Source organism: Hermetia illucens, chromosome 1 (genome assembly GCF_905115235.1).
Source record: "Hermetia illucens chromosome 1, iHerIll2.2.curated.20191125, whole genome shotgun sequence".
In the NCBI taxonomy this organism is placed as follows: Eukaryota; Metazoa; Arthropoda; class Insecta; order Diptera; family Stratiomyidae; genus Hermetia; species Hermetia illucens.
The window spans coordinates 94,154,675-94,171,278 of NC_051849.1; the positions used below are offsets into that span (position 1 = coordinate 94,154,675).

The 16,604-nt window shown below is 41.7% G+C and overlaps 1 protein-coding gene across 3 annotated transcripts in view; it reads right to left on the minus strand.

The window, feature by feature from the left end:
• Window positions 1-16,604, minus strand: part of LOC119661675 (protein grainyhead) — a 421,106-nt gene that overhangs the window by 315,664 nt on the left and 88,838 nt on the right. The window lies entirely within an intron of this gene.

Below are 16,604 nucleotides of genomic sequence, written 5' to 3' on the forward strand. Positions count from 1 at the left end.
ATGTAATTTCTCAGTGACCTGTCCTTCGCCACTTCCGTTTTCTACTGGGATCTGGCTCGTACACCGAGCAAGTTTTTCATTAGCTATTGTCTTAGGCTAAAACACTGCTTCCATATATCAGAACACGGGCCCGAAGCAACCTCAACTTGAGGAGTTTGAGGTAGTTGTATTATCAGGTCTCAGAAAATGGAGAATCTAGCGCTATTAACGTGGCGACATCAAGCTAGTTCCCGCCGCAGACGGAAACAACGCTACCTAGATATACAACTTGTTTGACTCCTTCAATGTTCTGTCCATTATTTCAATTAGAAAGAGGACGATGACCAATCAGACTGAGAATCATAGCTTTGTTGGTGTTAATCTTCAGTACCAAGATGGCCCCTGGGGAAGGTCAAGAGGTGAGAGAGCAAGCAGATGCCATCAGTGCAGTTGATTCTTTTTCTTCAGCCTCCTTATGATTCGGTAGTACCACCACCGTCATCGTTAAGAGGCTATTCGGAAGAGTAAAAAGAACTGCTTCAAATAGATGTTAGATTATGCTGATATACACTCTTGGGGTGGGATAATAGAAAGTGTGCGAAGATCATCTCAAGTGATCTAGCTCACCACCAAAACAGCGGACGACCATCGGTGGTCTAGCTGAACGAGTGGGTAATACCTACATTAACGGAGGGCGAGTTGCAGGAAATATGTGGTAGGTTTGGCAGCAAGGCTTCAAATTTCGATGCATCCCTAACAGAGTTCCAAACTAGGAAGTGAAGGCTAGGAACTAGGCACTTCACTAACACTTTCCAGTGGTGCCTAAAGGAAGGAATATTCCCTGTCCGGTAGAAAAAGCAAAAGTTGGTGTTGCTGCCCACACCTAACAAGTCGCCAGATAGAATGGAGAAACCAGCAATGGCTTGTAGGAGAGTTCGTATGTTGTATTCAGTAAGCATGGTGGTAAATATGCCAAAGGACGCTATGTTTCCTGGCAGCTGCTGTGTCGTGTTGCACTGGATGTCAAAAATCTGTCAATCAGTCCACTGCATAAACTGGATCCGAAATAAACGGATATATGAGTTCCTGAATATTTGGCGAGTCAGTTCGAAAATTATCTCCCATGGAAGACTCTCTTCTTCGAGGCGGATGAAAGTCCCAAAGAGTACATTGTCAAATTATAAGTAGCTCATGGCTTGGTGCTGCGCCTTTTGCTGTCGAATGTGCTTTTGCTTCTCGGACCAAAAAAGGTCAGGATTGCCAACTTTGCAGATGGCTGCAGTTGTTACAGCAAAGTATCAGATGGAAAGAGTGAGAAAATGTCGGGCTGGGCTTGGCGTAGAAGTTGTTGGACATACCGTTGTCTCGAAGCGGACTATCAGATACATTGGGCTGATGATTGACATCAAACTGATCTGTAGAATACGAATCAGGCAGCTTCGTTCTATGCTGGGACGGTCGCGCGTGTGATGAGAAGGGAGGCTCGGGACCGCAACTTCCCTTAGGGTTTTTACCAGGGCCTATCTAACGCCGAATGAGACGATGCTGGAATTTCGACACAGGATTGATGATCTGCAGGACGCTATCTTGGGCTCAGAAGGGCGGATCCTGGTCGGCGTGCTTCAATACTAGGAGACTTGAATGGCGCATACCGAGACTCTAGAGAGAAACGAATTCTCGAAATGGCAGCGGGAACAGGACTGGTAGTTTTAAACACCGAAACTACCACAACATTTCGGCGCCCAGGCTGCGAGGGAAGCACTTCAGGCGTAACCATCGCGTCGGAGGCACTGATGGTCGCTCTTTCTGTGCATGGAACGTTGTGAAGGTGAGCACCGGGAACTTTGTCAAAACTCTTGGAGCAGGTGAAGCCGCCCTGGAGGGTACTTCTCGGGCTAGTCGCGCTGCAGCTGACACTGTCGTGAATTCAGTTATGAACATGAAAACGACAGTCTACGGAGCTTCAATGGCCATGTAGACATCAAGACGTGACAAGCCTTCTATGTATTGATGGACGGCGAAAATGAAAAAGCTCCGGAAGGAGTATCACAGACTCCACACACATAACGTGTAAATCACTGGCAGGAGGTTAATAATGACGGAGTATAGATCAGCCAAAAGGAGACTTCGCAACGCAATAAGCAGATCCTGCTGGCAAGATCTGATCGACGAGGAGAATGGGGACTCGGTTATAAACTGGGCCCTGCGAAAATACTGTTCCTGAAGGCGGAGCAAATGGACCGCATTTTGCGGGCACTATTCCCTACGCACCATATACGGGATGATGACGTCGTCGCTGAGAGCGCCGAGGACTGTCCACTTTTTTCTATAAAAGAGTTGGAATAGGCAGTCCTCTCTTTGAAAAGCAAGAAGGTGCCAGAACCTGATGGTACTCTAGGAGAGGTATACAAACTGTTATTCCAATTACGATTAGACCTACTGTTTGGGGCATTCAACCCTTGCCTGAAAGAAGGCATTTTATTTTCTCGTGGGAAGGCGGCGAGGTTTGCGCTGATCAGCAAAGGGAAAGGCGACCCTGAGCTGACTCGCTGAAGCGATATCTTTACGGTAGTTCAGTCTTAGAGCAGGGAGATTCACAGTTGCAGCTTTTATGCAAGTCGTGGATGCCGCTCGTCCGGCGGAGGCACATAGCCGCTTAGCTCGACGGGTGGTGTTCCTCGTAATGCTTGATTTCAGAAACGCTTTGAATTCCAGAAGATGGAAAGACATAATAAGCACCCTAGACAATATTTTCCACGTACTGAACTATTTCTTATGAATATTGAAGGATTATCTGAGGAACCGCTAACTTCGGGTATAGGGCAGGGATCCATTCTGGGGCCGTATCTCTGGAACGCTTCCTATGATAGTCTACTTAAATTCAACATGCCATGAGCCATGTTATGAGCATGCCTGGTGGGTTATACAAACGATATCGCGGCGCTTATTGCTGGACGCTGCTCATGGTTTCAACCTTACACTGGAAGAAACCGAAGTAGTCATTCTGACTAAAAGGAGAATTCCGGCCTTGCGACCCATATCTTGAAGTATCTTGGACTGACTCTTGACCCAAAGATGAGCTTTTTTGAGCAAATCAAAGCAGTAGCGAACAAGGCTACAGGTGAAGCCTCGGCGTTAAATTGGCTAATGGGAAATATTGGGGGTCCTACGTCTATCAAGCAATGTCTCCTGATGCGTTCAGGATAGTCTGTCCTGCTCTACGGCGCAGAGCTATGGGCTGACGCTCTTGGCAAGGAACGTCTCGCGCAGGTTGAGAGATGGGGAGCTTTGCGGGTGGTGTCTGCGTACCGCTCTGTGTCTGAATCGGCCGTGATGGTGATCGCGAAGTGATCCCCGTTGCCCTTATTGCTAAGGAGGGTCAAGCCATATACAAACGCAAGGGAGAAGAGCCAAGGGAGGTAGTTGCTCGTGAAGAACGGCAGTGCACCCTAGATTAGTGGCAATTATCTTCGTAAAATGAAACTAGAGGCAAATGGGCGGTGCGGCTTATTTCAACTTAGGTGCGCAGCTGAATCGATGCATGGTGAAATGGACTATTTCTTTACCCAGTTCTTAAGTGGGCATGGAGATTTTCAGTCATACCTTCACAGCATTGGAAAGGCATTATCTTCGGTTTGTGTGTTTTGCAATGCAGTTGTGGACGACGCCCAGGACACCTTTTTTGGGATTCATCAGCAGCTCTATTTAAACACAGGGGATCTGTCTCTCCAGACAACATTGTCGAGGAAATGCTGAGGAGTGCTGACAGGTGGAGCCGTGTTGCCCACTACTTTCGGGTTTTTCTCGTTGCAAAGAAGATAGAGCTTGACTGGTGGGGGAGCCGGATGGCAACGGGTTCCTAGTACTGATAGTTCCTTTTCTCCTCTCCCCTCCCGTCGGTGAAGGCAATTCACTGATTTGAAGGCTCCGCTAGGCGAGAGAGTTTGGGGGCTAGCCTAAAGTAATGTGACAAACGATTCCAGGCGAGCTCCCTGATGCTAGGGAAGTGTTTAGTTGGTATTTCGACGACGTACCGTTACGAGAGTCCAACACTATGTGTAAATGCGCGCGGGCAGAGACATTTTCAAACTCCGAACAAAAAAGAAAGCAGATGAATTCGTTTTACCGGCTGATGAATTTGAGGGTTTGCAAGACGTACAGGGGCACACAGAACGCAGCAATGTGGGAAGCTCACGGTTATACGATCTCTAAGAACACAGAAGGAACTTCACCGACTCATTCACAGCATTATGGTATAGCTTCAACACGGGCAGTTGGTCTACCCCATCAACCAGTTCGTTATTGGACGCGGTGGCAGCGTCTACAACATTTTGGGTAGGATAATTCGTTGAATTTTAATGCTATAATCTTGTTAACAATGGAAGGATTTCCATCACGTTTGATATACATTTGCAACATTACATTCGTCCTCCCTGGTGACAATCTGATTAAAAAATGCACTTGCCAATTTAGAGCATTTTTCCTTTTTCTTCCGTTTTGGCACTTTTAGGTTTTCCTTCAAATCCTCTAATTCCCCTGCCATCATTCACTTTTATTAAGCATTTAATTCTTAAAATCGTCCTTACCATAATATCACCTTGAACCTTCCCCAAAACTCAAAAGCCCATTTCGATTTAAATATTTCAACATAGCAATTATCTAATAAAATAGTTATCTAATGTTGCAAAATGATCGTTGACCTTTTGCTTTCACATAGGGTATATATTGATCGGTTCTTTCTGGCTTGTTTTTGTTAAGCGAAAAATTCGAGGTCGTGCGCCTAGCAATGATGAATTTGAAATTCAAGGTAGAGGTCAACCAGAGCAACATTATCGGGGCCTGGATCAGCTGAGGAAGGTGGAGTTATGAACAGCTGGACTCGAGGTGTTTAAAGAGAGCTGTTGGCGACATAGCATCGCATGAGAAAGTGTGGCAAAGCCAGTGGACTATATTCATGCCAAGTTTTGCGGATTTGAATGACGGGAGGGAAGTTCTAGTTATGGTGCTTAGGATATGATCCTCTACTATTACTGTTTCAGAGTTTTTCTCCTTGACGCGCAGAGTCCCATGACCTTGATTTTTACGTGGTATGGTGGAGTGTAAGCCGGTTTTCCAGTCATTGCCCTATGTGGATATACAGGACGACGGATGATTCGCGATTGGACCTCAAATGGATAATCTGCCATAGTGAAGAGTCACTTAGAAAACCTCATTTATTAAGATCGAACCAAACAATTACATGAAGCCATTGCATTGTATTTCATGCATCATGCTGAACTATAACAGGTTTTCGTTCGACCATTAAAGTTAAGCATAGTTGAAAGTGGCTAGTTATTAACTGGGGGACCAAAGAGAAAAATTACTTTTTTACTCTTTTGGTGAATTGTTATTAAACTAATTCGGTTACTCGAGAATATATGTATACGAAGGTACGCATGTTAAACTGAAAAATAAAGTAGTTGTTAAATTGCTTAAACTTGTTCGGCAAAACTCATGTTATGAAATTTAGCACTAAAAGAAATATGTTATCGAACACTGGACCTAACAGCCACAAAAAAACTTTTTACCTGAAGCAACTAGCTTCCGTTTACCAACGTCTTTCTTTATATTACAGCAGAAAACATGATATTTTTAATGCTTACGAAGAGATCTGGGCATACAAAACGAAATTTGCTCCTTTGTCGTGAATCATTCTTCTTTCAAGTCATTATTTAAGTATATATATAAGAAGTGCTGCAAATGTCAAACAACAATTGGCTCTACCCGCTTTTGAATACTAAGCACACTTCCTTCATTCCAAAGTACGTAAATCCTCAACTATAAAGTGGTATAAAATTTATAGATGCATGAATGATTCACACATGTTTAAATAAAATGCGGCAATCAACGTATTCAAATCTGCTGAATTTACAATTTATTATAATCCGTTAAAAGTGTTGCCTGTCACAACACATTTCTCTTAGATGAGTGTGCACAAAACGAAAATATCACATTGAATCATAGTCAAAAAACTGACATTCAAAATTTTCTACGAAAAATGTACATTTCCAAGCCGCGGGCTAAAATTCCAGCTGAAGAAAACACTTAGGAGTGCAAATGGATTTGCGACATTTTGCTTTCAAATTCCTTCATGGTCTTCATTAAGTTTTCTGTGACCTTCTGTGAAATAGTGAGGACCCGAAATGAAAACTCCTCAGTCCCTGAAAAGTTTGATGGCACTAATGTTGTGGGGAAATTTGCGAACTTGAGTATGAATGTCCAATTCAATTTCTGCCAAGGCGGGGTACACGGAAACTACGAAGATTGTTAGCATGGCCGGAACAAAACCCTATGCGTGTCCATTCTCAAATTTCATATTCTCATCTTAACTTATTCTTTAAAGATACGAGTATGATGCTTACATGCAATTTTGTGAGAAAATTGTGGGACCCACGTATGGACACTTGTATTGTGATAATGCATGGGTCAAAGTGAATGCTGTTAACGGCAAAGGGAATGCATACTTGAGTGCCTCATGATTTTATAAAGGTAATTTACACCGAAAAGTATAATTTATTAGTCTTAATCACGGAGAACAGAGGGAGGTCACCTCAATCTTTTTCTTTCATATCTCGAGGCTAAATGTTGTTGTGTCCAATGTGTAATCGTATCGAGGTATCCACAATGCATGTCGGCGTTTTTAAAATACTTTCTAGTGGATATCGAACATTCGCTTATAATGGATGTTATTACTACATAGAATAATAGGAAGTAGACGTGTTTCTATGGAAGACTGCAGAGTGGGTTCCAGTGTCAGCACGATGGACGCTTGGGGTTTTTGTGGGATTAACTGATATGCGGGCATATTGTATTATTTTGAGTCATTTGGTTTTGTTAAATTATTGGTTTTTGGATTGTAAGTTATGATGCAAACAAAAAGATTCCTGGGTTCTGTGCCTGTTAGAAGCAGGTGTATGCACGGCGCATTGTAGCCGTTGTCTTCTATAGAGATCCTGGACAAAATACTTAAAAGTAAATATTACGTCCAAGCTTAAACAGTAGACGGATAGGGATGGACATTGTAAAAGAAAAAGAAGAAAAGGGAAACAGAATAGACAGCCAATGATAAATCTGAGTAGAGGCGAATAAATGAATTGTTAACATGAATACACTGCTTATATTTCTGGGGGTAGTCTTGTCCTAGATCGAATAGTAATGTGCCAATCGATTTTCTTCTTTATCTTTCATGTTAAATGAGAAATATCTAATAGTAACGAAAACGAGACCACAACTCCGTAGAAAGCGAATTCAACGCAAGTTTTTCAGTTCAGGTTTTCCGGAGTATGCAGCCTTTAACAAGTTGGGAAACCGGAAGCTGGGCGCATCAGGGATGAAAGGTTTTGTTTGCTTCTTCTGGGAGTATATCTGAGTGTAGAACTATTCCATTTGTATGTAGCCCGCTATGTATACGCATGTGATATTGATATTTCATCATCATCAACTGCGCAACAACCGGTATCCGGTCTAGGCCTGCCTCAATCAGGAACTCCAGACATCCCGGTTTTGCGCCGAGGTCCACCAATTCGATATCCCTAAAAGCTATCTGGCGTCCTGACCTACGCCATCGTTCCATCTTAGGCAGGGTCTGCCTCGTCTTCTTTTTCTTTTTCTACCATAGATATTTCCCTTATAGACTTTCCGGGTGGGATCATCCTAATCCATACGGATTAAGTGGCCCGCCCACCGTAACCTATTGAACCGGATTTTATCCACAACCGGACGGTCATGGTATCGCTCATAGATTTCGTCATTGTGTAGGCTACGGAATCGTCCATCCTCATGTAGGGGGCCAAAAATTCTTCGGAGGATTTTTCTCTCGAACGCGGCTAAGAGTTCGCAATTTTTCTTGCTAAGAACCCAAGTTTCAGAGGAATACATGAGGACTGGCAAGATCATAGTCTTGTACAGTAAGAGCTTTGACCCTATAGTGAGTCGTTTTGAGCGGAACAGTCTTTGTAAGCTGAAATAAGCTCTGCTGGCTGACAACAACCGTGCGCGGATTTCACCATCGTAGCTGTTATCGGTTGTGATTTTCGAGCCTAGATAGGAGAAATTATCAACGGTCTCAAAGTTGTATTCTCCTATCCTTATTCTTCTTCTTGTTTGACCAGTGCGGTTTGATGTTGTTGGTTGATTCGTCTTCCGTGCTGACGTTGCCACCATATATTTTGTCTTGCCTTCATTGATGGGCAGCCCAAGATCTCGCGCCATTCGCCGCCTGCTCGATCTGGATGAAGACAGTTGGTACGTCTCGGGTGGTTCTTTCCATGATGTCGAAATCGTCAGTATAGGCCAGTAGTTGGGTGAACTTGGAGAGGATCGTACCTTTTGCATTTACCTCAGCATCACGGATCACTTTCTCGAGGGCCAGGTTAAAGAGGACGCATGATAGAGCATCCCCTTGTCGTAGACCGTTGTTGATGTCGAATGGTCTTGAGAGTGATCCTGCTGCTTTTATCTGGCCTCGTACATTGGTCAGGGTCAGCCTAGTCAGTCTTATTAATTTCGTTGGGATACCGAATTCTCTCATGGCCGTGTACAGTTTTACTCTGACTATGCTATCATAGGCGGCTTTAAAATCGATGAACAGATGGTGGAACTGTTGTCCATATTCCAATAGTTTTTCCATCGCTTGCCGCACAGAGAAAATCTGATCTGTTGCTGATTTGCCTGGAGTGAAGCCTCTTTGGTGTGGGCCAATGATATTCTGGGCATATGGGGCTATCCGGCCTAGCAAGATAGTGGAAAATATCTTATAGATGGTACTCAGCAACGTGGTACCTCTATAATTACTGCACTGTGTGATATCTCCCTTTTTATGTATGAGACAGATAATGCCTCGTTGCCAATCGTCAGGCATTGATTCGCTGTCCCGTACCTTGAGCAAAAGTTGATGAATCACTTGGTGTAACTGGTCGCCTCCATATTTAACCAATTCCGCTGTAATTCCATCGGCTCCTGGCGACTTATGATTTTTTAGCCGATGAATTTCACGGACTGTTTCTCCTAAACTTGATGGTAGCAGTATTTGTCCGTCGTCTTCAGTTGGCGGGACCAACAACTCGCCGATGTTCTGGTTGTTCAGTAGCTCATCAAAGTACTCAACCCATCGCTTCAATATGCCCATTCTGTCGGAAATCAGATTTCCCTCTTTGTCTCGGCAAGATGAGTATGGAGATATATAAGGCTGCATCCTGCTGACTTGTTGGTAAAACTTCCGCGCCTGGTGCGGTTGCTCCCTCTACTTTTCCAGTTCACAGACTTGTTGGTTCTCCCAGGCTTCTTTTTTCCGTCTGTGAAGTCGCTTCTCCGCTCGACGGAGTTCGTGATAAGTCTCTGCGCGTGCCCGCGTTCTTTGAGAATGCAACATTACTCGGTATGCGGCATTCTTCCGTTCCGTTGCTAGCTTACATTCATTGTCAAACCAGCCGTTCCGACTCCTTTTGAGGCTAGGGCCAAATATGTTTGTTTCCGTATCCATGATAACGTTCTTCAGGTGATTGTGAAGATCATCTGTTGATGCTTCATCTCCAGGTCCTCTGTTGACTGCGGTTATTGCGGCATCCATTTTCCTCTTATAGGTGTCTCGGAGGGTTGTGGTGTGGATGGCTTCAGTGTTCACTCTCACCTGATGCCAACGAGATAGTGATCCGAGTCTATATTGGCCCCACTATATGCTCTCACATTCATCAAGGTTGAGAGGTGGCGGCGTTCGATCAACATTCATATTTAGTTGCAGTAAATTTACACGGTAAAGTCAACTTTGAGCTAATGAAGCTTTGTTACTAATAGCATGATTTTGCTCAAACTCGGAGATGATATGTTTCATATAATACTACCAACTTTTATAACTCTGGGATAAATTTCCCCAAAAATATGGAAATATCCTATTATTAACTTAATTTGAGCAGCTATCGATATAGAGAGTATTTTAAGGCCTGGTCACCGTATAGAGGCAGCAGCCTCATGACTTTTTTCAGATTTTTCGATTGGGTGGTTTCTTAGAATGGGTCCGTTAAAGAAATCATCACATTCCACCTCTCCAACTCCCTGCCTTTCTACCAAATCTCAAAACTAAGACCGGATTCGAAATATGCTAATCGAGATGTTTCATTTGATACCCGACAATTTCTTGTCAATTGGTCTAGCCGTTTCTGAGAAAAGTGCCTGTCACCAACAGACAGACAGACAGACATTGAACCGATTTTAATAAGGTTTTGTTTTGCAAGCAAAACCTTAAAAATGAAATAATGTGAAGAAAATCGCATGTGACAATGTGTGACAATGTATAGTGAATATTAACATGAGTTGTTATCCCTTCTTAATTCGACGATATAGTAGCTTAATTCAGGCTGCATTTTGAATAAGAAATATATGTGTAATTTAAATGGCTATGAAAATACAAAACTAAATGGACCATACATTTAATTAACTATTAGCACAACCCAATTGGGCTGCTAGTAGTTTTCACTTCAGACTCGAGGGAACTATGGGGGATTTTCTCTAGTACGGGGAGAATAGTCTTAAATTTTAGAAAGTTCGAAGTTCAGAATAAGACCAGAAATGTTAAAAGGATACTAATTGAATAGAATTATTTCGGGTTATGTTTTTTAATGAAAAAACAACTTAAGCAGAATATTCTAGAGGACAAATTTTAAGTAAGTTCTTGTAAAAACTATGTCATACATCAGCTCCAATTACAGACAAATAATTGGAACGGAGTCGAAATTGTGAATATCCTTCATTTATTCTGCCTAAAGGAAAATGTAATATCCATGCTTTCTGAACGGCAGACTTCTGAATAAAATAACCGGTGATAATTATGAGACATACATGAAATCTCAGTTAGACGTCAAAATAGAGTTAAACAAAAATTAATTATTGATAAAAGCTTTAAATTGAAACGTTCACAGATAAAATTGAGTCGTTCTTACGGCAGAGGAATACAAAAAGCTAGCAGGCAGGGAATTTTTGTGGAAGTCAAGGAATGATATGATTCCGAAGAACATTAATTACTTTCGCATTTATTTTATTTTAACCGGAAAATCATTGATAATTGCAATTTACAGCTGATAAGCAATGTCTGCATCATCGAGAAGACTTTACGACAATTTCGCTTTTATCCACTTTAGACCTTCCACATTGAGTCCTGCTCCTTTTGAGGAATCAAAGCTGAATAGCCTGCCGGAGAAAGAGTGGTGAATTTTGTTGGATGCGAGATCATACTAGTTGTGTGTATGGGCGTGTCTGTGTAGGGCGAAGCAAAGGCTTAACCCCTCAGTACTCAGACAATAATTGTTTATTACAATAGATATTTTCTATGTATAAACTTATAAACTTGCAATACTCTCATTCTGAACATATGTATGGCTTGTAGAAGTTTCGATAGAAAAGTTTTAGTGCTTATAGAGGCAATTCAGCTCTCTCCATTGTCCGCATAAGTATCAATCAAATCAACGGCGCGTTGGAATTTTCTACACACCGTTCCGAAGTCTCGAAATAAGCATAGCCACTTCATTTTGATAATATTGAGCCTGCCTCAGAAACTATTGCTAGCAGGGAGTCAATCAGCAAATTCCACAGAAGTAAGGATAGCAGAATTCCTTGATGGCAACGTTTTTTGTCTCTATCCTCAGGCAGCGATCCATAGATCCTACTCGCACAACTATCTCTGGGTTAGAAAAGCATAGACACACTTTGCTCAAACATAACTGACGCCATGATCCCTTGTAACATTACAAAGTCCCCGGAAGGCAAAGCAGTTAAAAGCTTCTTCAATGTTCGCGAACACCTCCATCGCTTACTCCCTCTCAGATTTGCGTTCTGTATTTGGAATCCGAAGAAAAGTAGAGCAGGCTCACAGGTCTTCCTACACTGGGAAGCACATTAGTTTTTATTTTTTATTATTTTTAAATATTTCTTATCTTTTGGGTTTGAACAATTATTCTTCCCAAGGTTTGTTATGAAAATGTGACATAGTCTTGCTCACCAGGGGGAAATTTACTGGGGGTCGCGCCAACCACTCGATACCCTCCTTTAGCATTTTCGGATAAATGTAATCTACGCCGGGGGCTTTGCAATCTTCGAAGAATAGTATAATGAGAAAGGAAAAAGGTCAATACCAAACAGGTTATACAGTGTTATTGCAGTGTGAAGAAAAGTTGCTGTGGGTAAATTTGTGGGGGATGGCCAAAAGACCATTCCAGTTGGCTATTATCAACCAGAAAAAAATGAAAAGGCAGCATATTCTGACCGTTCAGGTTCCCAGCATGTAACTGTAGTTCCAACCGGCATCTGCTGCCTCCTAAGCTTGCCTATCTGGCAGAGGGAACCGAATAAGTTGAAATTTTCTCCAAAGTAGATGCCACGATCGGGACAGGGTAACCACCAAAGAACTGCATCTTCATGTATCACTTCTTTCTGCCCTTGATGAAAACGAGGCGTCATTCATGGTGCTTCCACAATTCGTTAAGATTTTACTTAAGATGTTTTGCTTATATGTAAACTTTACTAAAACTTAGGGATTAGATTTCTCTCTAATGAAATCTTGAACTCCTATCACTGGAGTTTGCACGGTGTCTCCGCTTTTGTTCATTGAACATCTGGGAAGTTTACATTAGATTTGGGGCTCGATTGGTTTAAATACTTCTTCCACGTGCGATATAGCCTGGTTATCATTACTTTCAGCCCAATTGGTTACAATGTTTCGCACCTTGACTCTTTTAGCTGCTTTCCGCAACGAAGAAGTCAATAGCCCACTAAAACATCGTTGAATATTAAGATTTCTGAACCTTTGTGAGCGTTCTGTACTTTTGTTGCATTTTTTCTTGCTGGAGGAGACGCATGAAGTTGCCATTTCGTTGAAACAGCTTTCTGACGGTATCAGGTGGCGCATGACTACATTAAGTTTAAGCTTCAACTGGGCATTTTGGGGCTTAGTTAGGTTAGATGATGGGATTCTGGAAAGCATTCATCTCCTCCTTACATCATTACGCCATTGTAGTTTAGAGAGTAGAGTCTGTCGAAAGCAAGCGTGAATCTGACGTTGAGTTAATCTTTATGCAATTGCAATGCTCTGGATGGGCGTACACAGAAAGGCGCAGACATCAGGGATTACCTTTCATTGATCTCTTGCCTCTGCTGGCTTGTTGCGTCCACCGCTCCTCGGAGGATGGGAGAGCCGCGACTCCGCAAGTCTAACATCGACCAATTATGTGATCCAACTGTCGCTTGACAGTCGGAAAACTACCTTGGTGTCCTGGGAATATTGGTGAGCATTGTGTGCCATTGGAAATGCTCCTACCCTACAACCTACTCAGGTCGCCGGTCCCGAAGGACGTTATAAAATCTGACTAACTGCAGAATCATGGAAGAGAAGCGATGAACGTAAGGGATTGCAATGATTTCGGAGCCGTATGCGTTTAGTTTAGACCTTTGGTTCACCTCTTCTTTATCGGTTTCGAGAAAACTTTTAACAACGTGAACGGGGAGTGCATTTGAAGTTCCTTGCGGAGAAGGTAGCAGCGAGCGGCTTATGCAAGATGTCATGTACTGCACAAAAGAAAAATTGAAGAGGAATTTGATGTCCAAAGCGTTCTTATATTGGGTTGGGGAAAAAGTAATATCGTATTTGTGATCGAATCGAATCGATTTAGGTCAGATATGCGCCGTTTTGTTCGCAAACTTGTTACTATTTAGAAGGCTACTCCATTATCCCCCTCTTATAAACCCCCCCCTATTTGCCAAAAACTTAGACAGCCAGTTTTCGCAAGCCTCTTTTGAAGCCAACTTAGTAGGACCAAGAGCGTTTTGCATGTACCGAAAGAGATGGTAATCACTTGGGATATCCCATCCGAGCTCCCGTAGCTTCTGGCGGGTTATCAAAGATGTGTGGTGCCGAGCGTTGCCCTGGTGGAACAGAACACCATTCCCATTGACCAATGCTGGTCGCTTCTGGTGATTGACCTACTTTAAACGGTCAAGTTGCTCACAGTAGAGGACCGAATTGAGGGTCTGGCCATAGTTGAGCGGCTCATAATGGATGACTTCCCTTCCCTTACAATCCCACCAAACACACTTTAAAACCTTCCCGGCCGTCAATCCGGGTTTGGTGATGGTTTCACTCTTCATCTTTTTCTTTTTCACTGGAGATTTTCGTACGTGGTCCACTTTTCACCACCGGACTAGAAGTCCTTGAGGGAGGTCAAACACATTTCAACAAACCATATATGAATGATACCGTATGCTCCATTCAGTTTAAATGAAAACTGATTGCAATAACAATGGTTACATGATAATTGATTGAAATTAGGGGCACAAAATTAAAGAGTCACCTAGAAACCCAATATATTGCCCTATTTGCCTGTTGGATTCAAGGAAGGAAAGGTGCTTTCATCATGCTTCTACTCTCGAAAAAAGTTTCCATATAGCTATTCTTTGGTAGATGCAATGAGAATGAGTATCTTTGTAGACTTGGCAAAAGAGTTTTTATAAGAAGAACCCTCCGAATAATTTTGGCCACCTATAACAGGATGGACGATTCCGTAGCCTATACAATAGCGAAATGCATGAGCGACATGGGTGTAGATAATCCAGCCTGTAAGATCTATAAGGCCAATACTTGTGGTACAAAAAGAAGACATAGCATACTCTTCCTCAGATGGAGTGATGGCTTAGGTCAGGACACCAGATAGACTATAGGGATATTGAACTGATGGACTCCGTCGCATAACCGTTTGGCATTCAACGCTTGACCGGACGCCGGTTGTTGTGCTGTTGATTACAATGATCATTAGATTTCAATATTATCGACATATAGAATTCTGGTTTAGTAACCTCTTTTATAACTGATAAGATCTGGTTTCAATGAACTCTAAGATGAAGCTTACACCTGATATGATGATTTGAGTATTACATATTACGTGCACACCTACATGTATGTTGTTACTGTTTTTTACATTGTTCGAAAATATATGGTAATTTCTGTAATGAGCTGACTTCAATTTTCAGCGCACACTTGGAAAGACTTTTTTGAAATAGATTTGAAATATTGCAGGATTATGTGTGTACGAGAAATGTACTCATAATATATGTGACTTTTAATTTATTTGAAAGAATTTTGTTCCAGGAAACCTCAGGACAACGACTTTTTTAAAATGATGGCAACAACTTTGGTTGAAAAGATAGTGTGCCCTTTAGTTGAAGGAAAGTAGCAAGAGTTGTTTTCGCAAAACTTATTCTGCGTTGGTAGTTTGATGGGATCAAATATTTGATACTGACTTCCTTTACTTGGATACGATCCAAACTACCGCAAAGGAGATGGATTTAATAACGATTCCATATTGTTTACTTCACATGGAATATTTATTGTAACTGTATGGATGTAGGCAACAAATTCTTTTCTATGATTTTCTAAAGCGGTAAATCCTACAATTAACAGCAATCACGAGAACAATCGACCAACGGCGAAACACGGTGAACAATTGCAATTAAAGTCGATTACAATCGTTCAATAAATTGCGCAGGTCTTAAGAAAACATTAAGCAACATACACTCCTCTAACTATTTACATGAACACACTTATAGATGCATTCATGTGAACATACTTAACAATCTGATACTTGCTGGCACGGCATGTATCGAAATATCCTGAAGTATCTAAGCTGGCTGTCTACTGCCATGTGCAAAACGGGTAAACAGAACCACCAGGCGTAAACATTTTATGCAAATTTTATTTCGATCAATGCTACAAGACAAGCTACAATTGCTACAATGGAAGCGGTCTATGGCTTCGTGCTAGATTCAAGTGACTATTGGAATTTATGGAAAAAATGACATGAAAGATTTCGATTGGAGTTTAACATTTATTAATTTTCAGTTATGTCTATTTAATGGACTGTACATTGTAATATAACTCTTTAATAGGAGGTACCCTAGGCCAATTCAAGCTTATGTTTATTGTTATATTTTCCTTATTTATGGATTCAAATTGCCATGGAAAAAACATATAGAAAATTTATATGTGCAGATGTGGATCGAATTATTACTTGTTTGATTTAGAATCTACAATCAACTTGGAATTTTTCATATAGGATATTTGGTCACCTTATTCCATTCCAGTTAACTGGTTCCCTCAGGTAAACGTTTCATCTAGAAATACTACATGAAAATTCCGGAAGCTTATTAGTGTTCTCTAAGCATCTTTACAAAATTATACCTGGACAAAAACAAACAAATTAAAAGCCGGAAGTTCATTTGATACCCCGCATGGCTATATTTGGTGAAAAAAGTTTTACAGTATGGGGACTCCCATTAAACTGAACGTAGAATGTTGTTACTCACCGCAAGCAAGGGGATTCACATTTCTCAAATTTTCACCAAATTTTGCCAATAGGTGTAACCATTTCTAAAGAAATGAATGTGACAGACTATATAACTATACAATTTTGGAATTAAGCTACCCTGGATTCCTTGCATTTTCGGAGTAAGAATATCTCGAATATATTCTAGCAACAACTCATCCACTTAACAACAAATGAACAACCCGAATTCATACAGCATCAAACGCAGAAAAAAGACTGGCCATT